This window comes from Martes martes (assembly GCF_963455335.1).
Source record: "Martes martes genome assembly, chromosome: 10".
Taxonomy (NCBI): domain Eukaryota; kingdom Metazoa; phylum Chordata; class Mammalia; order Carnivora; family Mustelidae; genus Martes; species Martes martes.
In genome coordinates this window covers 54,697,721-54,710,442 of record NC_137898.1, presented here as the reverse complement: position 1 = coordinate 54,710,442, position 12,722 = coordinate 54,697,721, and the positions used below count along the sequence as shown (strand labels likewise).

The 12,722-nt window shown below is 37.9% G+C and overlaps 1 pseudogene across 1 annotated transcript; it reads left to right on the top strand.

Annotated features, from left to right (window-relative positions):
- Positions 1–6,543: 6,543 nt before the first annotated feature.
- LOC308350838 (olfactory receptor 56A3-like) lies at positions 6,544–7,503 on the top strand (annotated as a pseudogene). The gene has a single exon. The product of its transcript is annotated as an olfactory receptor 56A3-like (transcript).
- Positions 7,504–12,722: the final 5,219 nt, after the last annotated feature.

The following is a 12,722-nucleotide window of genomic DNA, read 5'->3' as shown; positions in this document are numbered from 1 at the left end:
CTAGAAAGTCCATCATCTGCAGTTTGTTTAGTTTAGTTTAGATGATTTGGGGTTTTCAACCATACATACTGAAATGTAGGGACTTTGGGGCAAAGATTCTGTATACAGATATTTGAATCATGGTATGGGAACTAAATTTAATCTAAATAATTTAAGATTAAGATAACTTTAATCTAAAATAACTTCACATAATCTAATAACTTAGTAACTTTAAATAACTTAATAACTAATGATTTTATCTAAATAACTAAATAATTTTTTGCAAAACTCTAAATAACTTAAGATTTAATCTAAATAACTTGAGGACAGAGACAAATGGGGGTCAGTGGGAGTACAAAAGCAGTTCCTCAAATTAAATTCAATCTAAAGAATTTGTAAAAGCTATGCTATAAAAATGGAAAATAATGCACACATCATTGAGGTATCTGTCATAGATTGGTTCAGATCAATGATGTCTGAAACAATACCTTGGAGAGATGTCTTACAAATCCGTGTGTGTTTATAGAGTTAGGTGGTCCTTAACAACCCCTCTACTTCTTCAAACAGGGCCTCCATAGTGCTATGATGGGAGCCTGTCCTGCAGCCTGGGGAAAAGTTTATCCTGCCGGGTCTCTGTTTTTGTCATTGCCCTTCAACTTCATGGGCTTCTTCATCCTGTCCCTACCTGGAACCAGTAGTCATTAGCTCTGGTTCCTCAGCCCTAGTCATGTCACTTCCTAGCTCTGATTGCAATCCAAGGTTGAAATGGGAGGGGAAGAAGGACATATATGGTCTCAGAGGCTTTACTTCTAAGGCTGAGTAGGTAGTTTAAAGTTTATTGGATGAATTATACATTGAAGAACATGTAGGAACATTCCAAATAAAAGAGGAGAAAGGAAGAGTTAGTGAGTGGGGAAAAAAAAAAACAGATAAAATAATCCCCTTAAGTTGTACTCAGAAATTTTATCCTGGTGCTAGAAATAATTATCCTAAGGTTCTTCAGGAGACAAAGAGAATATACTTCTTGCCCTGTACTTCTCCATGCACACTCATGTCTGAATTACCATTTCTTCCATGTGGCTGTGCCCTCCAAAGGTCATTTCAAGATTTCCACAATTTCCATGCAATGACTCCCTAATTCTTTCCAAGAATACTTTGAATACCCTGGAGAAGGAAAGCTTCTTGGAGATGGGTTGGTCTGGGGCTATGACTTATAAGGATTCAATGTAAAACTTTGCAGAGTAGGAACAGAGGATGTTATGGGCAAATACAAAATGACAAAACCTAAATGATGAAAGTAGATTTTAAATGAACTATTTTGAATTTGGCAGCCTGCAGTTGTACATGTGGAGGGTCATTGTGGGAATATCTGAGTTGGACAGGTGCAATCAGTTTATGCCTCAAACATACAAGTGAAAGTATTTAAAAAGAATGAGAGAGGAAAAGATAGAGTTGAATGAACATGTTGCTCAGGATATACAGAAAGTTCTTTGGTCACCGACTCAAAACTGGATGTCATTTTTCTCTGGGTTTTAATCTTCAGGACCTACTGCATGTTTAGTGTCTCCCAGTCTTTGTAAGATACTCAACCAAGGCAAAGAATAGACAAGATTCTGACTTAGGGAGTGGAGGGTATACAGTTTTGTGATAGAAAAATAAAACAGAGAATATACCTGTGGAAATTGTTTTAGAATATTAATTGAACCCTGACTGGGTTGCTCCCTAGAAGGAAAACAATAGTTAGATACACAAAATAAAGGGAAAGAAAGAAGAACATTGGACTTTGATAAGTGGAAGCAGGAGTCAGAGTGGTAAATGTAATAAAAAGATAAATTCCAGATTTTAGAAAAACTTCCCAAAGACTGTATGTGTGTGGGGACAAGGGAGGGGGATTGTGAAGGAAAAAGAGAGAAACCTAAAAATGTATAATATAAAATGACATCTAAGATATGTACTGCCACATCATTGTGGTAACACAGGCTGCAGATATATTCATACATTCACTGGCTCTGGATCTAAATTTTTTTGCATCAAACCCTAATAATTAAAGAGTAGAAATATGGTACCACTGAATCTCAATCAGCCCATTTCAAAAGATAAAATGTTAAAATGTTCAATGTAAGGGGCATCTGGGTGGTTCAGTTTGTTAAACATCTGCCTTGAGCTCAAGTCATGATCCTGGGCTTCTGAGATCAAGTCCTGCATTGGGCTCCCTGCTAAGCAGAAAACCTGCTTCTCCCCCTGCCTCTGCCTCTGTCTCTCATGAATAAATAAGTAAAATCTTTAAGAAAAAAAAAAAAAAGGTCGACTTACCCTACCAACTGCAGAGTGCTTTCAGTCACAAATGAAATATGTTTTAAATTCATCCCAAATTTACCAAAGTCACTATCAATGTATTTTATCAGCAAGAACACAAGAATTGGAGACATATCTTGAAAGAAGTTGCTGTGGCTGATATCAAAGAGGTTAGTCCCTATGTTCTCCTCGAGGATTCTGATGGATTCCTGTCTCACGTTGAGGTCTTTTATCCATTTCGAGTTTATCTTTGTGTACGGTGTAAGAGAATGGTAAAGTTTCATTCTTCTACATATAGCTGTCCAGTTTTCCCAGCACCATTTATTGAAGAGACTGTCTTTTTTCCACTGGATATTTTTTCCTGTTTTGTCAAAGATTATTTGACCATAGAGTTGAGGGTCCATATCTGGGCTCTCTACTCTGTTCCACTGGTCCATGTGTCTGTTTTTATGCCAGTACCATGCTGTCTTGGTGATCACAGCTTTGTAGTAAAGCTTGAAATCAGGTAACGTGATGCCACCAGTTTTATTTTTGTTTTTTAACATTTCCTTAGCAACTCGGGGTCTCTTCTGATTCCATACAAATTTTAGTATTATTTGCTCCAGCTCTTTGAAAAATAATGGTGGAATTTTGATCGGAATGGCATTAAAAGCAAAGGAAACAAAGGCAAAGATGAACTTTTGGGACTTCATCAAGATCAAAAGCTTCTGCATAGCAAAAGAAACAGTCATCAAAACAAAGAGGCAACCCACGGAATGGGAGAAGATATTTGCAAATGACAGTACAGATAAAAGGTTGATATCCAAGATCTATAAAGAACTCCTCAAACTCAACACACACAAAACAGATAATCATATTAAAAAATGGGCAGAAGATATGAACAGACACTTCTCCAATGAAGACATACAAATGGCTACCAGACACATGAAAAAATGTTCATCATCACTAGCCATCAGGGAGATTCAAATCAAAACCACATTGAGATACCACCTTACACCAGTTAGAATGGCCAAAATTAGCAAGACAGGAAACAACGTGTGTTGGAGAGGATGTGGAGAAAGGGGAACCCTCTTACACTGTTGGTGGGAATGCAAACTGGTGCAGCCACTTTGGAGAACAGTGTGGAGATTCCTCAGGAAATTAAAAATAGAGCTTCCCTATGACCCTGCAATTGCACTGCTGGGTATTTACCCCAAAGATACAGATGTAGTGAAAAGAAGGGCCATCTGTACCCCAATGTTTAGAGCAGCAATGGCCACGGTCGCCAAACTGTGGAAAGAACCAAGATGCCCTTCAACGGATGAATGGATAAGGAAGATGTGGTCCATATACACTATGGAGTATTATGCCTCCATCAGAAAGGACGAATACCCAACTTTTGTAGCAACATGGACAGGACTGGAAGAGATTATGCTGAGTGAAATAAGTCAAACAGAGAAAGTCAAGTATCATATGGTTTCACTTATTGGTGGAGCATAACAAATAATATAGAGGACAAGGGTAGATGGAGAGGAGAAGGGAGTTGAGGGAAATTGGAAGGGGAGGTGAACCATGAGAGACTATGGACTCTGAAAAACAACCTGAGGGTTTAGAAGGGGCGGGGTGGGAGGGTGGGGGAACCAGGTGGTGGGTATTAGGGAGGGCACAGATTGCATGGAGCACTGGGTGTGGTGAAAAAACAATGAATACTGTTACGCTGAAAATAAATAAAAAATTTAATTAAAAAAAAAAAGAAAGGTACAGCATAGGGGAATATAGTCAGCGGTATTGTAATAGTGTTGTATGGTAATGGATGGGAGCTACATTTGCGGTGAACACAGCACAATGCACAGACTTGTCAAATTACCATGTTGTACGCCTGGAACTAATGTAACATTGTGTGTCAACTATACTTCAATAAAAAATATTAATAAGGAAAAAAAAAAGAACACAAGAATTGGAAGGCCATCTAAATCTCTTCTCATATCAGATGGGAGCCATGTCTGACAGACACCAGCTGCACAAACCTTTGCCTGGGGAGGCAGAGGATCAGGAGTGAAGAGAGGAGCTCTGGAAGGGAATGCCAATCCTCCCTCCTCTGAGAGCAAGCCCCAGACACTAGCAGGATCTCTCTCATGGGGAGAATCTAACAGGAGCCAGCTGAGCAGGACTGAAACAACCGTCCTTGCCTGGAACCTTACCTGGAAACAAAAATACTATTTGAACCCCTGCAAGGGGGGAAAAAAAAAAAAGTGTTCCCAAAGGTATTAAATATCATTCAGATCTGGGTTCACACTTTTAATAAAACCCCCTTTCCCGCCACCCTAACCCCACTCCAATACTATCTCTCCTCCATCAAATTCCATGGTCAAAAAAATTTCACTGTATCATGGGTGTGGTTTGTTTTCTTTTTATAAGATTGATGGAGTACACAAATTATCATACAAATTATTCGTGAGATCCAGAGGAATCCTAGAAATTACTCCAACCCAACCCACTGTAGAAGTAGTAAGATCAGTGTGATACAATACGGATGGACAAGATTGGGAGATATAAATTCCCCTGTTGGTAATGTGATATTATAACATATCTCATTGGATGCCAAAAATTCAATGGGATAAAACCCTAGCATATTTGAGTACAATTACAGGAAATAGAAAAATTTCCCAAACTAATATGCAATTATGTTATATAATGAATCCGAAGAGTGATAAAGAGGGAAGTACTTAAATTCCTAATGAAAAGGTGTTTCTATATCCAGAAAATAACATTTAAACAGAGGCCTTGGTGCATGTACACAGATTTAGCTACAATGACTGCATGATTTGAAGGATTCCAGAAAGACCTGACCCTTAGCTTTGCTTAACCTACAGCCTTCTTTCAACTTTCTTTCACAATTCAGGGAGATGAGAACCTTAGAATCCTTCATCCTTCATGTAAATGAGAGGATCACCTCACTTTATTTACAATTCCTTTTTCACCAGCCAAAGTCCCACATCAGAGTGACTCAGCCAACACTATACTCTCCTCATAGTTTGTGCAAGATCCTGTCATCTGTTCTCACTATTACTGATTGTCCCCTGAGTGGTTTTACTTTTACCTCCTGAGAGAAAGGACAGTTTCTTTGTCAATGTTACCTAATAGAATGCCAGGGGAGGAGGTTAAGTGATAAGAGAACCTGGCAACATTAAACTGTGCCTGGTAGCAGGGGAATATGTACCTGGATTGTTAAACTGAAGATGAAAAAATTAAATAGAAAAGGGGTGCAAAAACTTTAAACATAAGTCTTCATCACCTTCACACTACTACAAGCAGAACAATCAAATTTTCATCTTGTCTAGTGGCAGATATGGCTCTCACATAGCTGTGTGGAACTGATCCTTTTCCTTTTAAGGTTATTTCTTCCCAAAGTTAAAATCCTACAAATATGAAGATGTAGAGAGGGAGGAAATAGGATTACTTATCAGGATCCACACCTCCCTCATTAAATAACTGCTTAGAGATCATGAAGACTGACTAACTTTATTACCAGGGTATCATCTTTTAGGTGTATATTTAAGGCAAACTACAGCCAGAAACTCAGAATGCGTGTGGCACAGAGAACTAGGGACATGGATTTGAGTCCCTATTTGTGCCAGGCTCTGTTACTTATCTGGGCATATTGCTATAGTTTAAATGTCATATGGTAGTCTATATCATCATTAAAAAACAAAAACAAAAAAAAAACAAAAAGGAATAAACTTACACATGCAAATTTGGGAATAAAACTGTCAAAAAGTAGTTTACTAAGTAATACCTTCTCTTTAGTTTTTGTTAAGAAATAACAATTCAGAGGCACCTGGGTGGCTCAGTTGGTTAAGCCACTGCCTTCCGCTCAGGTCATGATCCCGGAGTCCCAGGATCGAATCCTGCATCAGGCTCCAGCTCCACGGGGGGGTCTCCTTCTCCCTCTGACATTCTCCCCTCTCATGCTCTCTCTCTCTCTCTCTCTCTCTCTCTCAAATAAATAAATAAAATCTTAAAAAAATAACAATTCATTTAAAAATAAACCTTAAAGTAATCAAACCTGTATAAACAAGCCATATTTCCCCAGTCCTCCATACTGCTTAAAGTGATAGGAATGTCCTAATACCATGTCACAAAGAATACACAGATGAATTCACATGGCTCTGGAACACCTGCTAGGAGTCATGAGTTTCACCTAGGTGAAGGAAATGATTGTAAATTCATGGGTCTTGAGTCAGTAACTAATTTTTACCTTAATTTTACAGATCACTAAAAAGACAAAAGATGACAGCACATCCAAATGGCACCATCTCCTCTGAGGTTTGAAACTTCCTCCTGAATTGTTTTGTCAAGTCCCCCAGCTGGAAATTCTGGTTGTCCCTGCCCCTCAGCCTCCTCTTCCTTCTGGCCATGGGAGCCAATGGTGTTCTCCTCGTCACCATCCGGCTGGAGGTCTCTCTGCATGAGCCCATGTACTACCTACTCAGCATCCTCTCCCTGCTGGATATTGTGCTCTGCCTCACCGTCATCCCCAAGGTCCTGGCCATCTTCTGGTTTGACCTCAAGTCTATCAGCTTCTATGCCTGCTTCCTCCAGATGTACATCATGAATTGCTTTCTCAGCATGGAGTCCTGCACATTCATGGTCATGGCCTATGACCGCTATGTGGCCATCTGCCACCCACTGAGGTACCCATCCATCATCACTGACCAATTTGTAGCTAAGGCTGCTATTTTTATTTTGGCCAGGAATGCATTTCTTACTATGTTCATTCCCATCCTCTCTGCCCGGCTCCATTATTGTAGGAAAAATATAATTGAGAACTGTATCTGTGCCAACCTCTCTGTGTCCAAGCTCTCCTGTGATAATGTTGTCCTTAACAAAATATACCAGTTAATTGTGGCCTGGACTCTTCTGGGCTCTGACCTCATCCTCATCTTCCTCTCCTATATCTTCATTCTAAGAGCCGTTCTTAGACTCAAGGCCAAAGGGGCAGCTGCCAAAGCTCTGAGCACATGTGGCTCTCACTTCATTCCCATCCTTTTCTTCAGCACCATCCTTCTGGTTTTTGTTTTTACCCATATTGCCAAGAAAAAAATTTTCCCTGATATCCCCATCTTACTTAATGTCCTACACCATGTAATTCCTGTAGCTCTCAACCCCATTGTCTATGGGGTACGAACCCAGGAGATTAAAGAGGGGATTAGGAAATTACTGAGGAGAGTGGGAAAGAGCAGTAACTAATTGTGTTCTAGCTTGACTTTTCTCAACCATGAATGCTCTAATTACATTTGAAAGGCAGGAACTTGGAGAAAAAATTACAGTCCTCATCCTCTCTCTAGACATGCCTGAAGATATGAACTGCATGGTTTCCCTCTTATCTACAGTCATATCACACTTTTCACCTTCCATCATTTTCAGTAAGTGACTAAGGATATAGATGTAAAAGTTTCATCATGGTACCCAGATCAGGGGCTATGAATTTTCATGAGCCAAGCGTCATACTTCACTGTCTTCTCCTGTTTAAATTCCTTTTAGAGTTGGTGTGATGGAAAATCCATACTCACTTAAAGATGTGTGGCTGATGGGAAGTACCAGAACTTAAAGACAGTGAACTGACTTCAGAAAAGTAAAATGAGATTGAAAAGCAACTGTTAAAAAGTGGTGGGAATAATCATTATGGTTTAACCTTTCCCTCAGGCACTCAAACATATTTAATGAAAGTTATCTTACATCCAGCACAGAACTGGAAAATGGAACTCAAACATACCTAAACCTTGATCTAAAGACCTACTCTAAAGGCCTAGGGGAAAAGCCAAAAACATGTAAAAGAATTAGATCAAAACACATAAATAAGCCCAGAGGAGAGAGGAATTCATTTCTGTAGGTGGGAACTCCTTTATATATCTGATCTCCTCTTTCAGTGCCTCAGTCAGAAATGCCTCCCTAACAGCTTCTCAAAAACATGAACCACATTCTTTCTCTGGGACTTTTTGATTGTTGTTCCTCTGGACACATAGCTCCTTCCCTCAGGTCCATTAGGTCTCCCTGACCACAGTATTTAAAAATAGTATCCAATAATATTCCCCCAAAGCACAGATGATGTCCTAACACCTTCTCTGTTTCCCTGTTTTGCACAGCATTAATCACTATCTACTGATGGTACACTTTGCTCATTTATTTGTTTAGTCAGCCCTAATTTACTAAAATTTAAGCAGTAGAAGGGCAAGAACTTTTACCTGATGTGTTCACTGTTGTATTTCCAGTGCCCAAACAGTGCTAGGGTATATAGTAGAAACCATAAACGTTTGAGAAATTAATGACTGAATATACATTAAATAAATGATTGAATGTATGCTAGTTACTAGGAATATAATTCAGACATGGTTCTGGTCCTCCAAATTTTTACATTAGACATAAAGTGAGAGAAACCATATTTCATGCAATATTCCATGGTCTGATGGGTTGTATAGATACAACCAGGGGACACAGGAGAGTTTAGAGGTAAGACCAGAAGTAAATTTTTAGGGACTTTGTTTGAACACATCTGAGACATCCAAGTGATAATGTATATTAAACAGTTGCACTGACAATTTTGGCCCTCAAATAAAATGTATACTTGGGAACTGACTACATATTATTGAAACAATGAGAAAACAGATGGAAAGACCTAGAGAAAGAATATGAGATAGAGTAGAAGAAAATCCAGCAAAAAGTCCTGAAAAGCCCGTATATCATCCTTACCTTCTGGTTTGTAGAGTGTAGCTTGGAGAGAACTCAAAGTAGTAGTAGTCAGGAAAAGGAAGGAAAAATGGAAGAGTCACAGAATAAAGCACTTCAAAATGGACTGTGTTCACTCAAGAGGCCATGGTAACCTTATTTAAGGCCCCCTGTAGAGCGTGTGGGGGCCCTATCTGTATAATCAACTTAATGTGCAAGATGCATTGCAAAATGGATGGGCTCATGCGTGCCCATTATAAAACATATGGGTTTATCAATCAATGTTATAAATAGATACAGAAGAAATTCTTACATATGTATGTATTATCCTCTTAGTGCACATTAGGATTCTTTGTGGTATCAAAACACCATTTCTTGACAAAAGAAGGGACATAAAATATATTTGAAAAAATAATCGCTGAAAGTTTCCAATCTGATAAAATTATAAACCCAGAGTTCCAAGAAGCTCAATGAAACCTAAGAATGAGAAACATGAAGAAAACTATACTAGGGTACATCATAACCCGATTGTTCAGAAGTAATGATAGAGAAAAAATTTGTAAAAGCCAGGGGGAAAAATGACACATTACAAACCATAGGACTAAATTAAGAGGTGCCTGGGTGGCTCAGTCAATTGTGTGTTCTCTCCTTTCTCTCTCTCTCAAATAAAAAAAAAAAAAAAACCTCTTTTTAAAAACCAAGGGACTATAGTAAACATTAGAGCAGATTTCTTATCAAAAACAATGCAAGTGAGAAAACATAGAGCATTATCTTTAAAGGACTGAAAGAGAAAAAATTTTTCATGTACAATTCTATCCCCCACAAATACTTTTCAAAAACAGATATGTGTTTTTTAATATACAAAACCTGAAATAGTTTTCACCATCATATTCATATTGCAAGCAACGTTTGAAAAGTATCAAGAGAAAGAAAGAAAATATTATCTGATATAAATGCAGATGTACAGAAAGATTTAAAGACCATCAAATGTTGTTGTTACATGGGTAAATTGTAAGATTTGAAAATTATTTATAGTTATTTAAAAATTATTGTCTATAACAAAAGTAATAACAATGCAGCATGCAGTTTATAAAATGTATGAAAATAATAGCACAAAACAGGAAGGAAGCAATGGAACTCATCATGGCAAATCATTACATTATATGTGAAATGATGTGTTATCACTTGAAGGTAGACTGTGATTATTTAGAGATCATACTATAATCTCTAAAGCAAGCCCCCAAAATACAATAGTTAAAACTCCTAAGAGAAAAGATAAATTAAAATGGAATTTTAAAAATATACTCAGATAATGGTTGTGGTGCACAAACAATGAATCTTGGAACACTGAAAAAATAAAATTAAATTTAAAAATAAATAAACAAATAAAAAGATACTCAGGTAATCTAAAAGGAAAAAGAAAAAGAAGGGAAAAGAAAGAGAGAACAAATGCCCAAATGATTTATTTAAAGCAAATTATAGAGGACATGGAGAAAGGGGAACATGCTTACACTCTTGGTGGAAATGCAAGCCCATACAGCCACTCTGGAAAACAGTATGGAGGTTCCTCAAGACATTAAAAGAGGAGCTACCCTACAACCCAGGAACTGCACTACTAAGTATTTATCCCAAAGACATAGATGTAGTGAAAAGAAGGGGTACATACACCCCAATGTTCATAGCATCAATGTCCACAATAGCTAAACTGTGGAAGGAGCTAAGATGCCCGTCAATGGATGAATGGACAAAGAGGATGTGGTACATATATACAATGGAATATTACTCAGCCATCAGAAGGGATGAATACCCACCATTTGCAACAACATGGATGGAACTGGAGGGGATTATGCTAAGTGAAATAAGTCAACCAGAGAAAGACAATTATCATATGGTTTCATTCATATGTGGAACATAAGGAATAGCATGGAGGACCATAGGGGACAGGAGAGAAAACTAAAGGTGTGTGGGGGGGGGGGGGTCAGAGAGGGAGACAAACCATGAAATACTATGGACTCTGGGAAACAATCTGAGGGTTTCAGAGGGAAAGAGGGTAACTGGGTGATGGGTATTAAGGAGAGCACATGTTGGGATGAGCACTGGGTATTATATGCAACTAATGAATCATTGAACACTACATCAAAAACTAAGAGGAGAGAGGAATGGGGAGTTGGGTGAGCCTGGTGATGGGTGTTATGGAGGGCTTCTATTGCATGGAGCACTGGGTGGGTGCATAAACAATGAAAGCTGGAACACTGAATAGAAATAAAATAAAATAAAATAAAATAAAATAACTAATGATGTACTATACAGTGGATAACTGGACATAATAAATAAATACATACATACATACATACAGTGAACTATATCCATAAATCAAATTGACTATAAAGCAGAGCTTGACAGATTGGGGGGGGGGGGATTCAATTAAATGCAGCCACACAAAACACACCAGAAATATAAAGACAAATAGGTTAAAAATAAAGGGATGGAAATATATACCACACCAACACTAATCAAAAGAAAATGGGAATGGCTACATTAACCAGAAAAGATGAGTTTCTACAAAGAATGTACATTCTCTCAAGTGCACGCTGAACTTTTATTTTAAAAAAATCATATTCTGGGTCATAAAATAAATCCCAATGCACCTAAAAGAGTTCATGCAAAGTATATTCTCTGACCACATTGGGATTAAATTAAATATCAATAATAGAGTGATCTTTGAAAAAATTTCCAAACATTAAAAAGTAAACAATACACTACAAGGGAGTAGATACAAGGAAACTTTCCTAAAGTGGCAGAACTATTCTGCATCCTTATTACAATGTTGGTTGTGAATTTATATAAGTCTTAATGCTCCTAAAAGTACACCAAAAAATTCAATTTTATTTGTTTAATTTTTGGTGCTAAAGCATTTTTAAAAATGTAATAAACACTCAAAAAAAAGGTATTCACATGCAAAAAAAATGTATAAATTAACCATGAGATAAAGAAGAAATCACAATGAAAAGTAGAAAGTATTTTGCACTGAGAAAAAATTAAGATACAAGATATCAAAATTTTTGAAATGCTGCCAAACCAATACAGTTGATGCTTGAACAACATAAGCATCAAGGGAACTGACCCCTCACATAGTCAAAACTCCACATATAACTTCTGATGCTCTAAAAACGTAACTAATAGTCTACTATTCTCTGAAAGCCTTACCAACAATTTAGATAACTGATCAAGTCATATTTTATATCTTATATGTATTATATACCATGTCCTTAAAACAAAATAAGCTTGAGAAAAGAAAATGTTAAGAAAATCATATGAGAGGGAAAATAGATTTACAATACTGCACTGTACTGATTAAAAAAAAAAAAAATAGGGGGCCTGAGTGGCTCAGTGGGTTGAGCGTCTGCCTTTGGCTTGGGTCATGGTCTCAGGGTCTTGGGATCAAGCCCCACATTGGGCACTCTGCTCAGTGGGGGGCCTGCTTCCCCTCTCTTTCTCTGCTTGCTTCTCTGCCTGCTTGTGATCTCTGTCTGTCAAATAATTAAAATCTTTAAAAAAAAATAGTCCAGAGGTGGCTGGGTCACTCAATTAGTAAAATGGCTGACTTTAGTTCAGGTCATGATCCCAGAGTCCTGGGATTGAGCCCCACATTGTGCTCACTGCTTAGCGGTGAGTCCACTTGTCCCTCTCCCTTTGCCCCTTCCACATTCATGCTCTCTCTTTCTCTCTCTCTCCTGAATAAA